Below are 19,746 nucleotides of genomic sequence, written 5' to 3'. Positions count from 1 at the left end.
CTATGAAGACTTCAGAATTCATGAACTTCTTGAGTGTGACAGATGTGATGAGACAGAAAAAACAATTCACTCTGCTATAATTGTGGCCTTTAGTTTATACTTAACTATGCTTTGATGGATTGCCACACTTATTAATACTTTACTTTCATTTTCTAAAGAGTAAAATAATGACTTGCAGTCTATAGTCTGAGGACTAATCTCAGGATTTTTATGACCAGTATCACAGCAGTAAAACCTCTTAATGTTAATGCTTCTTATTTTCATCTGCTTGTCCAAGTTCTTCACTGAAAACAAGATGTGCAAAACCAATTTAAAGTCAAGGAGGGGAAGTTCTTCAGATCTCTCTGGCAGAAGATTCTGCTGCCTGAGAGTTGCAAAGGGAACAGGAGCTGTTTTCATAGGTTGACATGACCTGAGAGAGTCAGATGTAGTGATACACAGGTGTGTAAAAATCTATGTTGAGGAAGAAGAGCACTGTGGGGTGCTGCAGTTACAGAAGGGAATAGAAAAAGAAAGAAGTGAAGTGGCTGGGAGGAATCAGAAGAGAGACATATGTATGAAAGAATAAAAGGACCTCATGAAATATAAAGCAGGGAAAATTTGTTCATGTAGAGCTTTGATTCCACTGGATTTTTGCTATCCAAAGAAGGATGGCTGAGAGACCTGAGCAAGCTTGGCAGGAGGGATGAGAGGAGGCCACAGGGCTGCATTCCCAAGACTTCCAAAGAAGGAGGCTGCAATGGCTGCTAATGGTGAAATGGTGAAAAGCTGCTGATAACATGGAGGATCCCAGAGAAATACTGAGAGAAAACTGGACAAAACCCCCTCTAACTGGACAAAACCTCCATTATTAATAGATCTGAGTAAGAAAGAATATCAGGGATGGCAGAGGAAGAAACACATTTAAAATGTACTTGATCACCTAAATTGTCTGCAAATACAGACCAGGAGCACCAGTACCTCTGTGGCTGAATCACTTGGGCCCAGGGTTTCAGCACTGTGGGAGTCACTCTGTCATAGATCTGAGGCTGCTGCAGAAACATCAGCTACTCACTGTCATGTGCCAGAGTGCAGAATGAGTCATTGACATAATAAATCCTCCTCTTGGCAGCAAGGAACCTGGTAAATTGGAGAGATATTTTCAGCATTCTTGCAATTCATGGCACAAATTACTTCTACCAGAATTCATTCCAAGCAGCTGAAGGGCTCTATACACAGGGCACCTGCATGTTGCCCAGGGTGAACATCAATGCTGCCACTAAACACTTTGGGATTCACTCTCCAGTCATAGGGCAGCTGCCTCTATGACATAATCACCATGAGCAGAAAGTGGGAAGTGGCTCTCAGAATAAATAAACTTTCTAGACCCACTTTAGATATGTTGGTACAAGCTACAATGGTTCCTTATTTGATCATTAAACTGGAAACATAATTGAAAAACTAGATGTCACCTCTCTGACCATGCCACAGGAATTATTCCAGTGGAGCACAACGTTGAGTAGAATTCCAGGTGGCTGGCCTAATGGTAGTGAAACACAGTCCTCTCTTTTAAAGGTGTGTTCAATGAGCTGATTGCTCTGGCCACCAGTTGGAAGCAGCAGTGCCATGATGACATTTCCACATGGCTGAGCTGTGCTTATGTGTGCCACTCTTGGAGAGCAAACCACAGAACCACACTTCACAGAGCCAGAAAGTCCCAAAATACTGGCAACAGCAGTGGAGGACAGAGGTAAACTCTTTGGACTGACCACAGTCCAATACATAAATACATGAGTCCATACATAAATACAAAAAAATAGGAAAAAAAAATACAAAAACTTATATCCTGAACATATTCCAATGACATTCCACCATTATAGCTGTTGCAGGCAATTTCTCCTCTGGTTTGATATTTTAGCTCAGCCTGCTTAAGTCTTCAGAGGCTGCACTGACAAGCAAAAAGTTTAATTACCATGTTTAGTTTGCTTCTTTTAGCATGCTCTGCAGGCTCTGTCATCATTTCACTGTGACAAGAAGTTGGGTGGTTTTTTCCTTGTAGTAAGTTCTTCGCTATTCTTGTTAAAGAAATACTGTACCAGAGATTCCTTTGATGGTTTGGTTATGTTTAAGTTGCCATTAATGCTGTTTTCCTTTGAAACTTCTTCCTCTGTGTTTACTTTCATACATCGGGTGGAGAAATGGATTTGTCTTTTTTTGTTTGTTTATTGTCACACATAAGAGAAGAGTAGATAAATCAAATGCTTTGTCCCTTGGGCTTTACTTGTGTCATCTTTACGCTGTATCAAAAATTTCAATAAGAAAAGTTAAGTAATAATTCTATAAAGACATGAAAGTGCAATGTATCACAGTGACGCATTGCTGGGAGTTGTATATAAAACAATCTTTTGGAAAAAGAGATGAATTCTCATTTTTGATAGTTTATTCCTTTATTTCTTTTTCCAATTTGAAGTTGAAATAATTTTGATTTAAAGAATCATAATGAGGAATCATAGTGAAACAAAATCTCTTGAACCACAGTAAAGATGTATAAAACTCAAGGAATGTAGGAGAGCCAGCTGTATCTAACATGTCCTCATTTTGAATTGGATTTCAGTGATTTCTTCTTATTGTTACAAAAGATATAGCTATTAAACATTGGTGCTTGCAGTGGCAATAGACAAAAATCATCATATGACAGATATCTTACTACCAAAAAAAAGGAGGAAAAGGTCACCTAATTGTATATTATTGCAGATTGCACATCAGTGGAACTCAGAACTGCATTATGCAAAGTATTGTTAATGAAGAAAGGTATAATAAATGGAAGGAAGTAAAACAATCCTAAACTTGTAAAGTTATGAAGTGAGTGAGGTGGGAAATGAGAAGCACTGAAATAACTTTGCATTTTCTGCTGTGAAATCAAAAGACCAAAAGCCTAATCACATTGTCAGTCAGTAGCCAGTCTAGTGCAACAGGGAAAAAAGGCAGAGATGAGAATGGAAACATTAACAGTAGCACAATATCTTCTAATTTTTTGGATCCTTTTTATTCATCCAACTGTCACCTGACTCTGCTCCTTCTAGTGTCTCTCTCTTTTGGGGAGTGTTTTTTGTGTTTGTATGTATTTATGTCATCCCAAGCATTTTTGGCTGAAAGGTGATACGGCTTTTCTCCCCCTCTGTTGTCTTCTCCATCCACTGCCTGTATTCCTGTCTGCACAACTCCAAACCAAATCCCTTCCCACTTTCATGCAGCACTGTGTCAGTGGCTGAGTGTGACTGAATATTCACAGAGCAGATATGGCAATAGTGACACTAGTGCTGGCTTTTGGGATAACAGCAATAAGCCTTGCAGAGCTCCTACAGATAAAACCAGCCTCTTTTCTGTGATATTAAAACCAGAGCTGATCACCTAGTTCCTCTTTGTTTTTGTGTTCAGAGATTAAGAACTGATACAAAGATATTAAACCCTATACTGGATATTATGGGAACAATGACTTCTTATCACTTCAGCCATGCCTTTGACCAAAACAATTACAATTGCCTCATTGTAGAGTTTACTATAAACATGACATCTACTGCTTTACTGCCATGCTATACACTTTGAAAAGGACTCAGCCAGACAACCAAAAAAAGGGAGTTTTTTAGGAAAATGTCTTGCACTAAATACATAAACAATCCAAATGCAACAAGAAGCTTCTAAGGAAAGTCACGGCACAGATCAATCAGCACCCATGGCCAAAAAGTTCTTAAAAAATTGCACTCAGATACTTGCAATGAGTTTTCACTGCTTTATGTATCCTTCTTTTTTCTTCTCAATAGCAGGTAGGGGAAGTAATTCCGGGGTTTTGTTTGTTTGTTTTTAAACTACTAGAGATGTCTGCAGAGAAGAGAACTCCCAAGTCCTCTCTGCACTGTTTGACACAGTTATTTATGGATTTGCTGTTTTGGATGTTTGTGCTTGGAGCGCTTGGTTGGCCATCCAGTTGTCACCAGCAATGCAGTAGGAATAAAGTGTCAAATTCTCAGAAAGATTCATGTGTGTGTGTGTATTTTTAAATGCCTGAACTATTATTTTTAAGCTTTCAGCTTCAAAGATCTACTTACCATTCAATGGTTGCATTCACATAAGCACAGTTTTAAGCAGAAGGGCTCATTCCTTATTTTGATGTAGGATCAGTCCTGCTGTTTCATCTAAACCTTATCCCCTGTCATGTAGTAGAGCTGACAGGATGACAAAAATAAAGGCTTTAGTGCTAACAAACTTTGTTTGTTCTCCCTCTTGACTTCCCAAGTGCCACTGCTATTTATTTAAAAGGAGAAGAGATCAAGAACTTATAGGATATTTAAAAATAACAAGCCACAAAGAAAAATAAAACATACAAATAAACCAACTAAACAAAACTCCAGCAAAAGTGCTATTTACAGCACTGCTGAAGAACAGGGGATTCAGTTGGGCTGATCCTGTGCTGCTTGCAAACACCTTTACCCCATGAGCCATGAGGCTCAGATAACATGCAGTGATGTGTATGGAAGGAATCAATCCCTATTTCACATCAACACTGGAGATTGGGGGGTACCTTTGGAAGCATTTCTTTTATTCTGTCCTAGGTTAGTTCAGGCTGTCAGGCAGGCAGTTCAAAAGCAGACAGTTTTAACAGAAGGAAAACATCAAGTAATTTGTAATGCTACCTGTGATCTTTGGCACAGCTTCAAATTGGAAGGTTGATGGCAGGAGCTGATGGATGCAAGAAACAGCCCTTAAAGGGGAATGGAGAGCTGGCCTTTTGTGTCTGGGTGCTGCAGCTATTTCTCAGGCCCCACTTTTCTGTACTTTACAGTATTTGAAAAGAGAATACTCTGAAGTTAATAGAAGTTTTGCCATTTACTTCAGTGGGACCAAGACTTCATAAATATGTTTGTTTCTTCTGCTGACTAAATTGTTATTATTGCTTTCAACACATCATCTTAAGATTGATGCCTGCACCTCATAAGATGAAATTGGCCTCTGCATTGTAGAGAATACAGCTTCTCCTTGCTAGCCACTCTGCTCTCTCAAACTGATGATCAGAGGAGCAAGTCCTACTGTAGCAAGTTATTTTGCCCAGAATAACTTTGCAGGGTCTTATGAGAGAGGGGATGTGTTTTACTGGGGTAAGTGTTGTGACAAAAAAGTTATCAGATTTTTGAAGTGCACAAGGTCTTCTGCTCAGATGAAGGGAGGCATTTCTCATCTCCTTAGACAAAGATCACAAGTATTTACAAAATCACAGCATATGGGACTACACTCAGGATGGAGATGGTCCTATTAAAAAGTCCTATAACCAAATCACTGCAGATATGTTGAAGAATAAAGGGGATGAATTAGGGTTAAGATTGTGGAATAGCCTTGCAGTCAGATGAGTTTTAGGCTTAAATCTGTGAGCTGAATTTGGAGATCATCTTAAAGAGTGGCAGAAGATAAGGCAGATTAACCCTTAAATTATTGCTTGCTGTGTGGAGCAGTCTGTAGATCCAAGACTTCAAGTCACTGGAGAAGTTTCTTTTACAAACAGCCAAAGACTGAGACAGAGGTGAGCTGGTACTAGCCATAGTTAGCTCCAATTCCCCAAGAAAATTGCTCAGTCCTAAGGGCTGAGAGGTACTTGGCAGCAGCAATCAATATGATGCAGTGGTTCTTTGATTGCCAGACAAAAGTTCAACGACTAAACTTTAATGCAGAATCTCAGAGCAAATGTTTTAGAAATTCCAATTGTGTTAAAGAGGATTAACTAGAAACATTGCCTTAAATTTTAAAAGCACAGGTATATAGTGGTAGGCTGGACTGTACTTAAGTCAATGTTATTAAAGGTGCACTTATAGGCCACTCATTTATTTGAAAATACTTTTGTGGTAGGACAATGTCTTAAGACAGAGAATTTAATTACTAAGCCACAATACAAGTGTTCAGTTTGCTTTTCTCTCCTATTACTCATATTATGTATAGAACACAAATTGATTAGGCATTAGTATCAATTCCTGGAACGGCTCAGTTTCCCAATGCAGTCAGATTTCTTTAGCAGACAATTTATTACTTTACCTATACTAAGCATTAATATTGTATTTGTACCTCTGTGTCTACCAAAGGAAGTCCTGTCTTTTGCTCCTTGTACTTACTGGGGGTCTGAATTATTTTAATGTACATTCTTAACTTTTAATAAATCAAAGAGAATTGTCTACATCATTAAACCCAGAAAAAAGTGATCAACTTGGCTGTTTTACCACCCACGCTGCACATTTCAACTCTGTTCACTTCACATTTGTTTCCATGGAACTCTCCCATAAGGAGAATCAAAAATTTCAAGGAATTAATAAAATAATAATTTATCAATAGTAAAAATTAAAATTTCCATCTGTGGCACTCTGCATGTCATGAAATATTATAATGCCCAATAGTGTAATCTGATTATATTTTAAAGTAATTATACTTACAACTTTTCATCTTTTTTACCATTCTAACATGCTGCTGCTATCTATTCTCCTCATAGCATGGAATATATAATGACAGAAATTACTTCAGCTTTAACTGATAATGATGCCAGCATCAAAATCAAACATGACTGTGAAAATCCAGGCTGAAATTCATAGCTGGATCTGTGCAAATGTTTCTGCTGAAAGTTGATATGAACTCCTTACAAAATAGTTATCCGAGAGCGGATTTTAGCCCTGGTATCAGTAGCTTTGGTGTTTTCACTATCTAGATTCTAATTAAAAGTTCTGCCTTTAGTTTCAGCCAATCTTAAAGTTGCACAACACTTCTCATTTTTGGATATTGTCATCATCCTGTCACTTAACATGAAGCTTTCCAAACTGCTTGTGTCTCCTTTGGACTCATTTTTGATGTGGATTTGCATTTTGGGATAAGGGAGAGGGGGTTTTCAGACAAATTGTTTTAGCTGTTTTGAGGGGCAGGATAAGGCTTCCCCATCACTGGGTTGAAAAGCTCTAACTCTTATTTGCTCTGCAGAAACTTGGCAAAGTGACAGCAGTAGCAGATGGTACAGAGTGGGACAAGAGGTACTGTCACCTTCGTGTAATGGACACTTCAATGTTATTCCATGACAAAGATTCACAACCAGACAAGTTTTAACTTCTGAAAAATCTCATTTTCATATGCTAGATGAGCAGTTTTTAAGGGGAGACAAGGCATAGAAGGCAGCAATAGAGACAGAAGCACAAAAGACCTTCAGAGGAGATAGCAGTTGTTGGGTAACAGCAGAAGACAGCGACAGAGGCTGACAGCATGATGCCAGCACAGCCAAGGAGCACATAAACATTCTGAGAATCATCTAACAGCTTCCCTTAAAAGAATGAGAAAACCAAGGAGGTGAACCATGAGAGGTTTTGCTGGGTGAACTGTCTGATGGAGGAAGGTGTGGAGAAGCTCACGTTTTACGGTCCATCCATTTTGTGATGACTGACTGCACTAAGTGGTGTGGAAGTTCTCAGCACAGGAAAAAGCAGTGCTCCTGAAACACCTTACCAAACCCAAATTTTTTTTGTCTGAGTGGGAGGGAGAGGTCCTCTGGAGTGTTTCAGTGCTTGATGACCCTCCTCATCATGCTTGATGAATCCACATACCCACTATACCTCTCCTCAAAGCATGAACTCATTTTTACACCAGACAGAGGGACTGTTCAAATAGCTCACTTTTTGGGCTGTGAACTTCTGTCCAGAGAGCTCCATCAAGAGCCCACACATCTTAACAGGGTTCAACACTCTCAGCCAAGAGGCCTGACCTCTTGGGTTAAAAACATTGGAAAGGTTCCAGAAAGGTTTTCCCAGCTTCTACAAGCAATGTAAGCTCTTTGTCCCATGTTAACAAAAGTGACAATGTAGGGACCAGCCCTGGCAGCTTGATAACATGCTGTACAGCACTACAGCAACTGCTGCCTGGGAGAACAGAGCAGCTCCCACCAACATCTGATCAGTTCCTCCCCAAAGTGCAGGGCTAGGATGTTCTCACATGCACAGGTACCTGTCTCTCCCTCAGAAGCCTTGTTGAAGACACAGATGCAGCACCATGAGATACAAATGGCAGAGATGCCACAAGTCAGGCCCAAGGTTCTCCTGGAGCTCCTGTTCTTGAAGTCAAAATTGATCATCTGCTGGCAAGAGAACTTGGTGTGCACTTGCTTTTGTGCTATCAGGAAGTACACAATAACATTTGGTTATTATTTGGTTTTCTATTAGCTCTTGATGTGAGGGATTTTGATTACACAAACTACTGTCATCGTGCTGAAACTAGATATCTGACTAAATCAAATAAAATGTTCTTTCTGTTGTCTCTTGAAATGCAGGTTTTCGATTGCTAATTTTTGCTGTTTCTTTTCTCTGCTATTTTAATTTCCCCAAAAGCCAGTTTCTTGTAAGTGTAGTTCTTTGAGGTTATTAAAGTGGGACTCACCATTTACAAATATTACCGTTAGAAGCCTTACAATAATATTTTTCAATATTATGGCTATCGCACAGACTCAAATAGTGTGAAATGGCTCCAAAACAGTCTAATTTACTTCCAAAAGAAGTTTAAAGTATGTTTTAAAAGAATTGTCTGTGATTCTGCTTGCAGAATATAGCAATAAAACCATGAAAAGAAGACACAGAATCACAAAGCAGTCTACATCAAACTAAAACAGTTTTTAAGATCAACACAGTGAATTTCTTTCTGACTTTGAGTCCCAAACATGTCTCAGTGTTATAACTTTGATAACTGCTATCCATGGTTTGACTGTCATTCTTTGATAAAATGTTAGTGTTGTACTGTCATTACACCTCTGTGGCAAGGAATCACACTTTGAAAGAGAGAGAAAAATGACATTATCGGGAGCCACTATCTCAGAATCTGTTTCAAATTTGTATACAAAGCCATTATGACACCCTGCTCTGGCTGGTGCAGTAATGTTTTACAGCACAATTCCATCTGCAGATGTTGCCAAAGGACAATATCCTGCTACATTGACTAATGCATTTCCCTGTAAATAACCCTCTGATTTTTGTGGGACCTGATGCTGCCTCAGATGCCATTCAGCATGAATAAAGGTGTCAGAATATGGCCTGGAGTTATTATCTGTATAACCTAAACTTCAGTAAAGCAATGAGATACCCAGATTAATGGCTAATGCCTGGGATGATATTCCTATCTTAACCCTTGCTGTCTGACCAAAGTGAATAATAACAAGCTCATGGTATATCATCAGCCTCCAAAATACATTTGCAACAGTATGAAATTTCAGAATAAATATCTGCCTTCATTCTTTTTTATTCCCCTTGTGGATTTAAGTCAGTTCCCTAAAATATTGTTTAATATGATTTTAGAGATTTAATAGCATCTATTGACCAAGAGAGGACAAAAGTCAGTTCTCTCCCCAGCTTTTTCTCTGTAGGATAAATTTGTTTGAGAGTGCTTTTTCTTTTCAGTCTTATGTTAAGAAACTTCTTCTCAATTATCTTTGAAGCCATCAAAAAGCTTTTCCTAGTTAATGGAAGGTCTTTAATGATACCTAACAACAACATATTCCACATACTACTTTGGGATGATTTGAATACAAAAAGCATTACAACAAGCTGCATTCTATTTTTATTCATTCTTGTATAATTTTGCACACCAGCTGAATTACTAATAACAGCAAAGTCTAGCTCACATATCCACACCGTGAAAAAAAATAATAACTGATAATTATGTTATTGTATAATTTAAAATTGTATAGGAACATAAAATAAGCATGTATTTAATGATTCCATAAAGTACTCCAGAATATTTTTGAATATTGTAATAGAAAAATGAATGAAATTAACTTTGAGGTCTTTCACCATTGCCTCTATGGCTATTTTTTCATACTTGCATAATTATTTAATACAGCACAATCAAGTCTGGCAGAAATGATGGCCATGTCCATAGTTCAGCAGTCTGGGTTTCTGATTGCATTTACAGTGAATGTGTGCAAATAAAAGGCCAGGGCAATCTAGTGCCAAATTCTGTGTTCATAAATTCAGTTTAGGGCCAAAATTCTCTCCTAAGTGAACAGAGACAATGAGACTTCCAACTAACAGGGAGATTCACCACACTCCAAACAGCACAAGTGCTCCCAAAAGAAATGTGCATTTAAATGTTGAGCCAGGGCTATAGTTTGTATAATCTATGCAGGAAAAGCATTTCTGCACGTGGAATTTACACAAAGTGAATTTTGGAGGAGGATGACTGGGTTTTAGGACAATAGGATAACAATCTAACTTACTATTGCTACCCTTCAATTATGCCAAGATTAAATTACCTGAGAGAAGTACAATTCTTGATATTCCTTGGTCACAAGTAGTTTAAGTTCATAGCTTTGCCATTCCTGTGTGATGTTCCATGAAGAGAGATGTTTACTAATCTGAGGAAAAAAAACTTCATTGCCACCATACTACAAAAATATCCAAGATTCAGAGGGCCACACAGACAATAAAGGGGAAATAAAGACAACTGTGATTCTAATTATTAATGAGGATGATTATCTGGTAGGAAAGCAATATAAGGTGATATTTAAGAAAGGAAGTCTTTAATTTCTTAGATGGGAGATGTGTTAAGTTGTTAAAAAATTAGAGACTGATATAATTTCCTCTGGTTACAGTTTTGAAGTGCCTATCACTGATGTAATTGCAAAGGCAGTACTTTGAATTTGCCCAGCAGAACAAACTTCTCAAAGCGTAGAAAATGGTCCTAGGGCAGGCATGAAATTGTTGCCATTAGCTCAGGCATGATGGCTGTGCTGCTGGGTATTCACAGAACTCAAACAGCTTAGAAAAGTTTGGGTGCCAAGGGGGTCTCCAGACTGAAGTGGACACTTGGGGATGTATGGCTCAGCTTGCAAGTGTTCTTCTCATATGGCACTCAAGGCTGTCCAGCAGGGTACATGAGCAAAGCCAAAAGTACATAAAAAATTATGAAGAATTTGAGAGAGAGAAAAAATGAATTCACCTTTGGAGAAATGCACATGTTGACACCTTTTCTTCTGCCACAAGTTTGTCACAGGAGTGTAACTCATGCAGATGTACTGGGATGTTTCCTTTACACTGGCTTTAAACCTGGGACAGCTGCACTCAAGGACTGAAGAGTTCTTCTTTAAATATGACAAAATATGCTGCAATAGAGTAAGCAAAGTGATATATCTGGGAAAGAGACATGTTGGAAGTAGAATTGCAAACCTTACAGATAAATAAATATACTCCATAATTACAAAACATGCAACTCCATTGAATAAAAAGAGTCTAAAATTTGCTGAATGTTTTTGATGTTGATGACAAACACTTGAAACTGCTCTTCAATTGAACACCACACTAGGAAAAAAATGCTCTTACACTGCAGATTTTAGCTACATCTGATAAGATCTGTAAAGCCTGAGGTGTATTGGCAACTCAATACCCTTAATTTGGTGGGAAAGTAACTCAAGGCAGTCTTCATTGACTTTTGCTCTAACACATTAATCACAGAAAGAAATATTTGGGGTATCTGGGATCAATTTTTATGACTCCTCCAACTAGCTGGGGTCACTGATTTTTAGGGAATATTTCAAGTTTTTGGCTCCTTCTTGTTATGGATTTTGAGTTGTTGTTTGGTTGTTTGTTTTTTCTTTAATTGACTGACAAGATAGACTATTTCTTGCAACTGAGATACTGAATGAGCTTTTGACATGCAGAACTCTGAGGTCTTGTTTTAAAGTAATTATTTAGCTTTTCCTTGAATGACACTCTGAGAGAGATTATGGAAGAAAATCATTATAAGGTTGTACATCAGTCAGGATACTTTCTGTCCCTTCTCTTTGATTTAGACATACACTGCCAAACAAATCAAAGATTACACTTGGGAGCTGCATGCTGCTGTGATGGATCTCTGGAGAGGAAGAGAGAAAAATGAAGTTAAAAAAAAAGGTGAAAGGAAACGTGAGGAATGAAAAAAATGTTTCAGTAAGTGTTGGCTCTGCTGTCAGTCAAATGAAAAAGAAGGGACAACTTGATCTATTGCAAGATCATAGCCAAGGATAAAAAAGTAGAAGTTCTCCCTGACAGAAACAAACACACACAGACATTCATTTTGATTCACTCAATTTTTTGGGTTTCATTGTTCTTTGATAGACAAGAGCTTTTCCCCTATTTTGGTGACATGCCAATGCACCAGTATAGCCTCTTGAAGACACAATGCACATATTCCATGACACCAAATTATATACTGATATTGGTAAAGCTGAGAAATGAGAAGCAAAAAGGATGTTTTTCATTAATTTCAGAGCTATTAAAGAGTATAATCTCTTAATGCCTCAAAAGACTTGACTATTGAACTTTAACCATAAGTACCACTAATTAGAGGTCTGCAATGCCTGATATGTCTTCAGAGAAAAAAATCACAAACCAGCTCATTAAAACTGTGATGCTGGCTCACTGCAAACAGCTGTCAGGATGGGTAATTTGGGAGTGCATATGGAATGAGAGAAAAAGAACTGCTGTAAATGCAATCAAAAGCAGGGGATGCATCAAAGCAAGCCCAGTGATTTACAAGAGGGTGAGTTTGTGAAATTTCCATGGGTGGAAATAGAGAAAGTAGGCAAGACTCCTTGTATCAGGAGTCATCTCTAATAATCCCATGATATTTTCCCCTTGGTACAGTTTTCTACAGTGACAGGACAATCATTACTCCAAGTGGTGCTCTCACAATTAGCTGACTTAATCACATTAAAACAGTTTTTACCTGTGAATGTACACAGCCTATCTTGTACAAGCCTCACCACTAAATATTTTACATTTGATCTAAGGGGCTGAGGGACAAATACAATGTCATTACAGTCATTACAGCAGAGGGTAGACTGAAAGTAATGTTTTCTTCAAAGTATCTAAAGAACCTTTACATGATCAAAAAACTTTCATTAAATTACATACTAAAACCAATGCAAAAAAACTAAACGTCGCTAAAAAAAAAAATCCTCTAAAAGTTTACTTTGCCCAAGCAGAGTTTGATGTTACAGCATGTTCAGATTTATGATGGGAGTATCTCAATTGATTTTTTAACAGGCTGCCTTATGTAAATCTCTAATTGAGAGAACTCATTAAAAATTGTAGCAGAGAAAACTGTGGAATTAATCTATGAACTTTTATTCATTACTATCTGGCCCTAGAAAATTATTTGACATCGCATATGGATGTCAAATACTTGCAGACTGAACTCTGCTGGCTACAACTCTTACTCCCAGCTTGCAGCAATGACAGACTTACACTTGAACTTAACTACTTCATTACATTTGTTCTTACATCTTATATCCCTGAAAAGTGATACATGCTCAGAAGTATGCCTCTATTATAAAACTTTACTTGTAAGTGTTCTCCTTACCTTGGAGAGTTCACTCTTTTAGGTGAGATCTGTAGGATCCCTGCACCTGAATCTGCAGGATTTTGTCCCAACAAATGCTAGAAAATAGGAAAGGATAAAATCATTGGTGCTGATTCTACATTTTCTGAGCTCCAGTTTCTCTTGTTCTCTCAGGAAGCCTCCCACCAGCTACAGTCACTGAGGAGCAGTGAGAACTCCTGATGTCATAAATCCTCTGGGATGATGCATGAAGTGAATTCTGTCTTGAAACTGCTTGATGGCCACTTAAATTTAACCAGAATCTACTTTATTGAACACCAAAATATTTTACCTTTTAAAATGAAAATGAAAACTAATTTTAAAAGTTTCCCTTAAAAATTATCAACTTGCAACAGTTTCCCACCCCTCCTTTTTTTTTTCTACCTTAAAAATTGAAGATTTCAAGAAGAATTGATGTACTTAGATAATGTGCATTCTAATCTGTAGAAAACATCAACCCTCCATTTCCTTAGATCTGGATCTGCATTCTTTGTCTCCTCAGAGGCATTGCATGGCACAGATTTACTTTCTTTTGAATTTACAGTTATTTTTTAAAAACTTAAATCAGGCTGGTAGGAGCTTTCTAGGAACTTGACTGGGATTTCAAAATGAGTTTGTGTTATTAAATGGCTGGTGTTTTGGTTTTTTTGAAAGTGGATGGGGAAATACAATCTTACTTTTTCTCCTGCATCTAGAAACATAAAGCTTTCCGATATATGTGGACTTAACATTCTATTTGTTACAACTAATGTCAGAAATGTGCAGGTCTGAAAAAAATATTATATATATATGTATATATACATATATATGTATATATATGTGTATATATATGTGTGTGTGTGTGTGTGTAGTCCCATCTCTTAAAATAAATTTTACTGTGACTTATGAGTCTTTTCATTTTTAATCTAGTTTGCATGGAACAAAAAAGAATATTAGCTATTGATAAACAGAGATTCAATCACATAAACATTTTCTCTTAAAAAAAGCAGACAATTGAGAACATTTTATTTACTCAATAATCCTATATGTCTTCATCCCCAAAAGAAAACACTTTTCTAAAGATATCTGCATTGATTTTAATTAGATCAGATCAGCATAAACCAGTTCATTTTCAATAGATACTGACATTCCAATATTCTACATCTTATTGATTCAAATTTGGGTTTTGAGAGTTATAAAGAGAAAGGAAAATGCAACAGAGGCTTGCAATACAGCCTGCTCTATGGAACCAGGTAAATCACACTTTGCAAAATCATTTTCCCCTCTAATAGAGTCAAAAAATGGTTATTATTCTTTAGGGTTGCTGCACTTTAATTTATTCTTCAATTCCCAACCACCTAAGCAGTTTTTTCAGACATTGCACAGTCCATCATGTGTTGCATCTATTTTCTGTTTGAGAGAAATTGTCTTGATTTCCATAACAAAATAATACTTGGTGCTATTGTGATAACAATACTACAACAATCTGAGATATCCACTAACATTTCCATTTCTGCCTTTGTGTCCAATAAACTGAGATTACACCAGTACCATACTCATCCAGTAAACTTGGATTTGGCTGAAGCACTGGTCAAACAGCATTTTACACACTAGAAATGACAGTCATAAGGTAATAATGCTTCTGTACAGAAGGATCTCTTTCCTTTTTGCACCAATAATATATTAGATCAGAAAGATGTGACAACTGATCTTGTAGAATGTGGCTACTGCTCACCAGCCTAGACCAGCCTGGGAAAATTGTTCAGGTAGAATCTCCAGTTGTTTTTCCCACTATTTCAAGGACCCTGTACCATTAGCTGGCAGCAAAAGTATTTTTCTGAGTTTGGTGTTGTCTCAAAGCTTTGAGTTTTGTTGGGAGCTGTAATTCCTAAAGTGGCCATCTCTATCTCCCTACCCACACCTCTCCTTTGTACTCTGCTAGCCAGACTTTTTCCCTCTTCCACTTAATTCTGATAAAACCTCCAGCCTCCAAAACTCCAGTACCTTCTTAGGAACATCAAGTCACTTGGCAGGCTAATTGCTTTTCTGCTCAAAGAAGTTATCAAGTGAGTACACTATTTTCTATAGTAATTACAGAGTGACCCCGGGGCAGACTGTGTACAGCAACAAACCTCAGCAAGAAGGCAGATCTTTGCTATTGTAAGTGGATAAAACTCCTCTAGTGTCAATGGGGTTGTATCTATTTCTATGGGCAGATAATTTGTCTTGCAATAGTTGGCTGCTGGTGGATATTTCCCTCGTCTTTTTAGGAAATATTTCTATATGAACTCCACCTATAATTGCAGGAAAGCAATTACACCTCTTTTACCTCCAAGGTTATGGTGACCAATACTGTCTTAGAACCCAGAGTAGCAAATTTAATTCAAGTCATTCTCTCCTTTGCCAATACGTGGATCAGGCTGCTCACTTTTGTTTTAGAGTATTTCAAAGTGCTGCTCGATAAAATCCCCAGATGGCAGAGCATTTAGCTTTCCTTCCCCAGTCAATAACAAATGTATGCTCCTTTCATTGTCTCTATTAAAAAGCTCAGGTTCAATTACATCATGGAAAATTTGTTTCTCTTTTCCACAAATTCAGTTAAAGATGAAACTTTTCTATGTCCATTGCTATAAGGACAAGGACTACAAGGAATGGATCAGTCTGTTACTTTTTCAGACTTAACTGCTTGTACCAGTGTGAGGCAGTAGCTGTTACTGGTCATGAATACAGAAGGAATAAAAAAAAAAATAAAGGAAGAGGCTAGAGGGAAATATTTTAAACAATTAGCCACGAGCTCACAGCAGGATATGTATCTGAAGACAAAGCAGGAAACAAGGTCTCAATTGTTTCACAGCTATTGCCTGCTATGTATCATGCCTTGTTTAAAGATGCTTGTTTAATCATCTTGTTCTTAGCTTCACTATTATTTTTTTTCCTTGCAGTTATTTTGTCTACAGGAAAAACACTGATGGGTTTTATGAAGGCTGCCATTAACTCTGTCAGCCCCAAGAGACAACAGCAACTGCAAACAGTAACTTAAATTCAGAGTTGTTAAGCTGATTATGGTAAGGGATTTAATTCATAAACTCATCCTCACAGCAAGGGGTGAAGGCCACAGGGATAAAGGAGATTGCTGGTGGTTGGATGCCTGAGTGAGATACCTTGGAATCAACACTGTGGGAAGTCAAGCATACAGTTAACAATGGACTGGTTCTATTTTTGCAATTCTTATGAAAAAAAGCATCACCTGGCAAGATAAATGATGGCAGAGTTGGATCTCAAAACCTCAAAGTCATAATAATCAAATTAACCTTGTCATAACAAGTAATCAAATTAGCTTACATATATCTGTCTAGTTTATCTTCAGAAAACTGGGGAGTGTTTGAAAATCCCATGAGTAAAAACAGGAAGATCTGCTGTGTGAGCTCCTAGGCCTATAAGCAATCAAATCAACTCCCTGAAGAAACAGTAGCCAAGGATCTTAAACGGAATCTGTATTGTCTGAAAGAGCTGATGTGGCAATATTATCACATCTTTTTGGCAAGCATTTTTACAAAGATATAACACCGCCAAGACAGGTCTCTGTATTCACCATCAGAACTCTGACACATTCACATTTTGATGCCTTTTTTTTCCCCTTAAGTAATAAAGGTACAAAATGATTGCAAGGAAGAACCATGACCTTATGTGAGGGTTAAAGCAAGAGGTAAAAGAATCTTGGCTACTTGTATTAAAAGAAATATTAAACCTGCACTTGTACATGCTCAAATCCATGTTCTTCCAAATTCTATATTCCACAGTATAACTCTCACTGCTAAAATAAAAGTAAAAAATTTCCCATATATCAAAAAAAGGGAAATATTACTCCTGGGTGATTGTCATTGTATCTCAATATTGAATAAAAAATAGCAGTTGTTTCTACTTATCAAGAGTAATGATTCTAACCATTGCTTCTGAATGCATGTGTTGTAGTCAGCTGTCTGCATTTCTGTTTCTCTAAAAACAGGCCAAAAATATTCCTGTCAGATCCTTTTGTTTATGTTCAAACAAGGTTTCTTTTCTGTTCTATAAGTCAGGTGATGCTTTGTTAGTTTTATCTGCAGCATGTGTGATCCCATACTTCAAGTATACAATGTCTGTTTCTTTTTCATTTTTAATTGGGATTTTTAAGTGACAATACATTTTTATGCTGTACTTGGGTTTTTAAAGGTTCTCATGTCATTTTATCTACTTTAATGTGGTTTTGCTCAAAGAAAGCTGGAATTTATTTGGAAAGAAATTAGTCGCTCTCAGCTACCTGCAAGACAAGTAAATCTGCCATCACTCTGATCAGAATTTTTGTTTATTTGTTTACTTGTTTACACTTCAAGTTCCATCAGAATTTCTAGGTAAGTTTACAGTAAAAACACAACCATGGTCATCAGGAGGGACATAGCTTTAACAAGCACTAGAGAACACCAACAGCAAACTTGAAACTTGAGAAAAAGAAAATAAAGCTGAGGAGAGAGACCTGGCAGGTTACTGAGAGAGTCAAATCCATACAGGAGGAAAATTGAGACTGGTAGCTCTCGAGCTGTCATTGGCAATGCCTGTTTTCTTCCCTTGGGAAGATAAATACATTTACCTCAACATTCCAGCTTCCTGTAGTCATGAAGTTAAAATCTGGGGAATGATTTAGTTGCTCACACCAAAGATTATAGCAGAAAATGAAGCCAAAAATGTGCTTACCAGAAATCCTGATGAGCCACCTTCAGAAATGTGCTTCCATCACTTTTACACCTCCTTGACAATGGTGTTTATAACATCTTGATCAAGTCCATCTAGCCAGCATGCACATGTATTCATTGTTAATTATCCTGAGATCACCGTCTAATCTCCAGGTCCTTCACAGTTTTGTCTGTCCTGCAATGATGAGATGTCCTGAAAGAAATACAGCAGAGTACTTGCCATTTTAATATGGATTTGCTAAGTGAATTTATTAATAAATAATAACCATTTTGTCTAAGGTATAAATACATGGCTAATAAAACCTGTGTTGAAGTGAGCAAAGATTTCCAACTTGCCGACCATCTTGCAAGTTTTTAAGCATCCTCTGTAGCAGCATCCTCAGATATTTCACACCATGGAGCTTGTGTCTGTAAGCAGTACCTGAATTCCTCACCAAAGATTTTTTCCTTCCCTAGGGTACTGAAGTTTCACTTCAGAACAGCAATAAGTCCTTTAATCTCAATAAACAAAATAATAATAAAAAAAGAATGGTCTAAATGGTATCCTGCTATTTACATTAACCTTTGAAAAGGTCTTCTGTTTTCTATATTACTCAATACAATTTTTATCCTTTACCTGAAAAATTCAGATTGATACTAAAAGCTGCATGTTTTCAAAACAGCACCACTCCTCATAAATTATCCTTTTCCAACCATACGGTTGTTTTAAGGGAACTGAAATTGCAGGAACCTTGCCATTTACACAAACGCCCAAAAAAACATTAAAAAAAAAGAATTTGAGACACTGTGGTTACCAATATGTATATATCATGCCACTATAAACTATTCTTTGTCTCACCAACTACATTTAGATACGAAAGTTCCTAACAAAAATGCATTTGGACAATAGTTGCTTTTAGACTCTGGGTTTAAAATGTGTCTGAGAGAAAATATTCCCGCAGATGGATGTAAAATTCAATTCTGTGTAGTCTACCATTTTGGAACTTGGGAATAAAAGTTCCAATTTAGCCATAATTTTTTGTTTCCATACCAGCCCTTATTCTGGGTCCATACTTTTTTGATAAGTCTTCTTTCATACATTTCTTTCTCATCATATAGATTATTTCCTTTTATTATATTCTTCCTGTTTTGTGTGGTTAGATTCAGTTTTCAGTAGAGGCTTTAGAAAATGCTCCTTTGAATAGCAAAAACAAAATAATGTGGCCTCAGTCACTTAATATATTTAAACATAGATACATATATATACACATATATATGAATATACATATATACATACGTTTGTAAAAGGATCCTCCAGTACAAGCACATTAATTAATTAACATTGCCTCATTATTGAGTAGCCTAACTGCTTCTGAGGTAGTGGACTCCTGACTTATCAAACCTTGTAAAGAATTTAATCTGTATTCTAGTGCTTTCCCTACATGTCTAGAAGCAATTTCAACTTTTCCCTCTTATATCAAGAAGGAAATGCGAGCCAGGAAGTGAAGAATGTTCAGAGTAAAAGGCATTACATTCAACACCACTTTAAAAACATTACACATGCAGTGAAAATGAAGCTTGGAGAGAGAATGCATGCTTTGAGCAATTATAGGTGAGAGATTTTTTTTTCAGATTGCACTTTATTTGTGATGTCTCACTAAACTGGCAG

The 19,746-nt window shown here is 37.2% G+C and overlaps 1 long non-coding RNA gene across 2 annotated transcripts in view; it reads right to left on the bottom strand.

The window, feature by feature from the left end:
* Positions 1-10: 10 nt before the first annotated feature.
* LOC110476601 (uncharacterized) overlaps positions 11-19,746 on the bottom strand; it is a 40,184-nt gene continuing 20,448 nt past the window's right edge. The window contains exons 4-10 of one of the 2 annotated variants that reach the window (XR_014949730.1): positions 18,100-18,291; positions 13,375-13,451; positions 10,975-11,137; positions 10,289-10,354; positions 7,996-8,160; positions 4,086-4,202; positions 11-2,276 (exon numbers count right to left, since the gene is read on the bottom strand). This is a non-coding gene — a long non-coding RNA (uncharacterized LOC110476601). Of the gene's footprint in view, positions 2,277-4,085; positions 4,203-7,995; positions 8,161-10,288; positions 10,391-10,974; positions 11,138-13,374; positions 13,452-18,099; positions 18,292-19,746 lie in introns of both variants that reach the window. The other variant, XR_014949728.1, reaches the window with a different exon arrangement.

Source organism: Lonchura striata, chromosome 1 (genome assembly GCF_050655825.1).
Source record: "Lonchura striata isolate lonStrDom1 chromosome 1, ASM5065582v1, whole genome shotgun sequence".
NCBI classification, from domain to species: Eukaryota; Metazoa; Chordata; class Aves; order Passeriformes; family Estrildidae; genus Lonchura; species Lonchura striata.
This window is presented reverse-complemented; position numbering and strand designations above follow the sequence as displayed.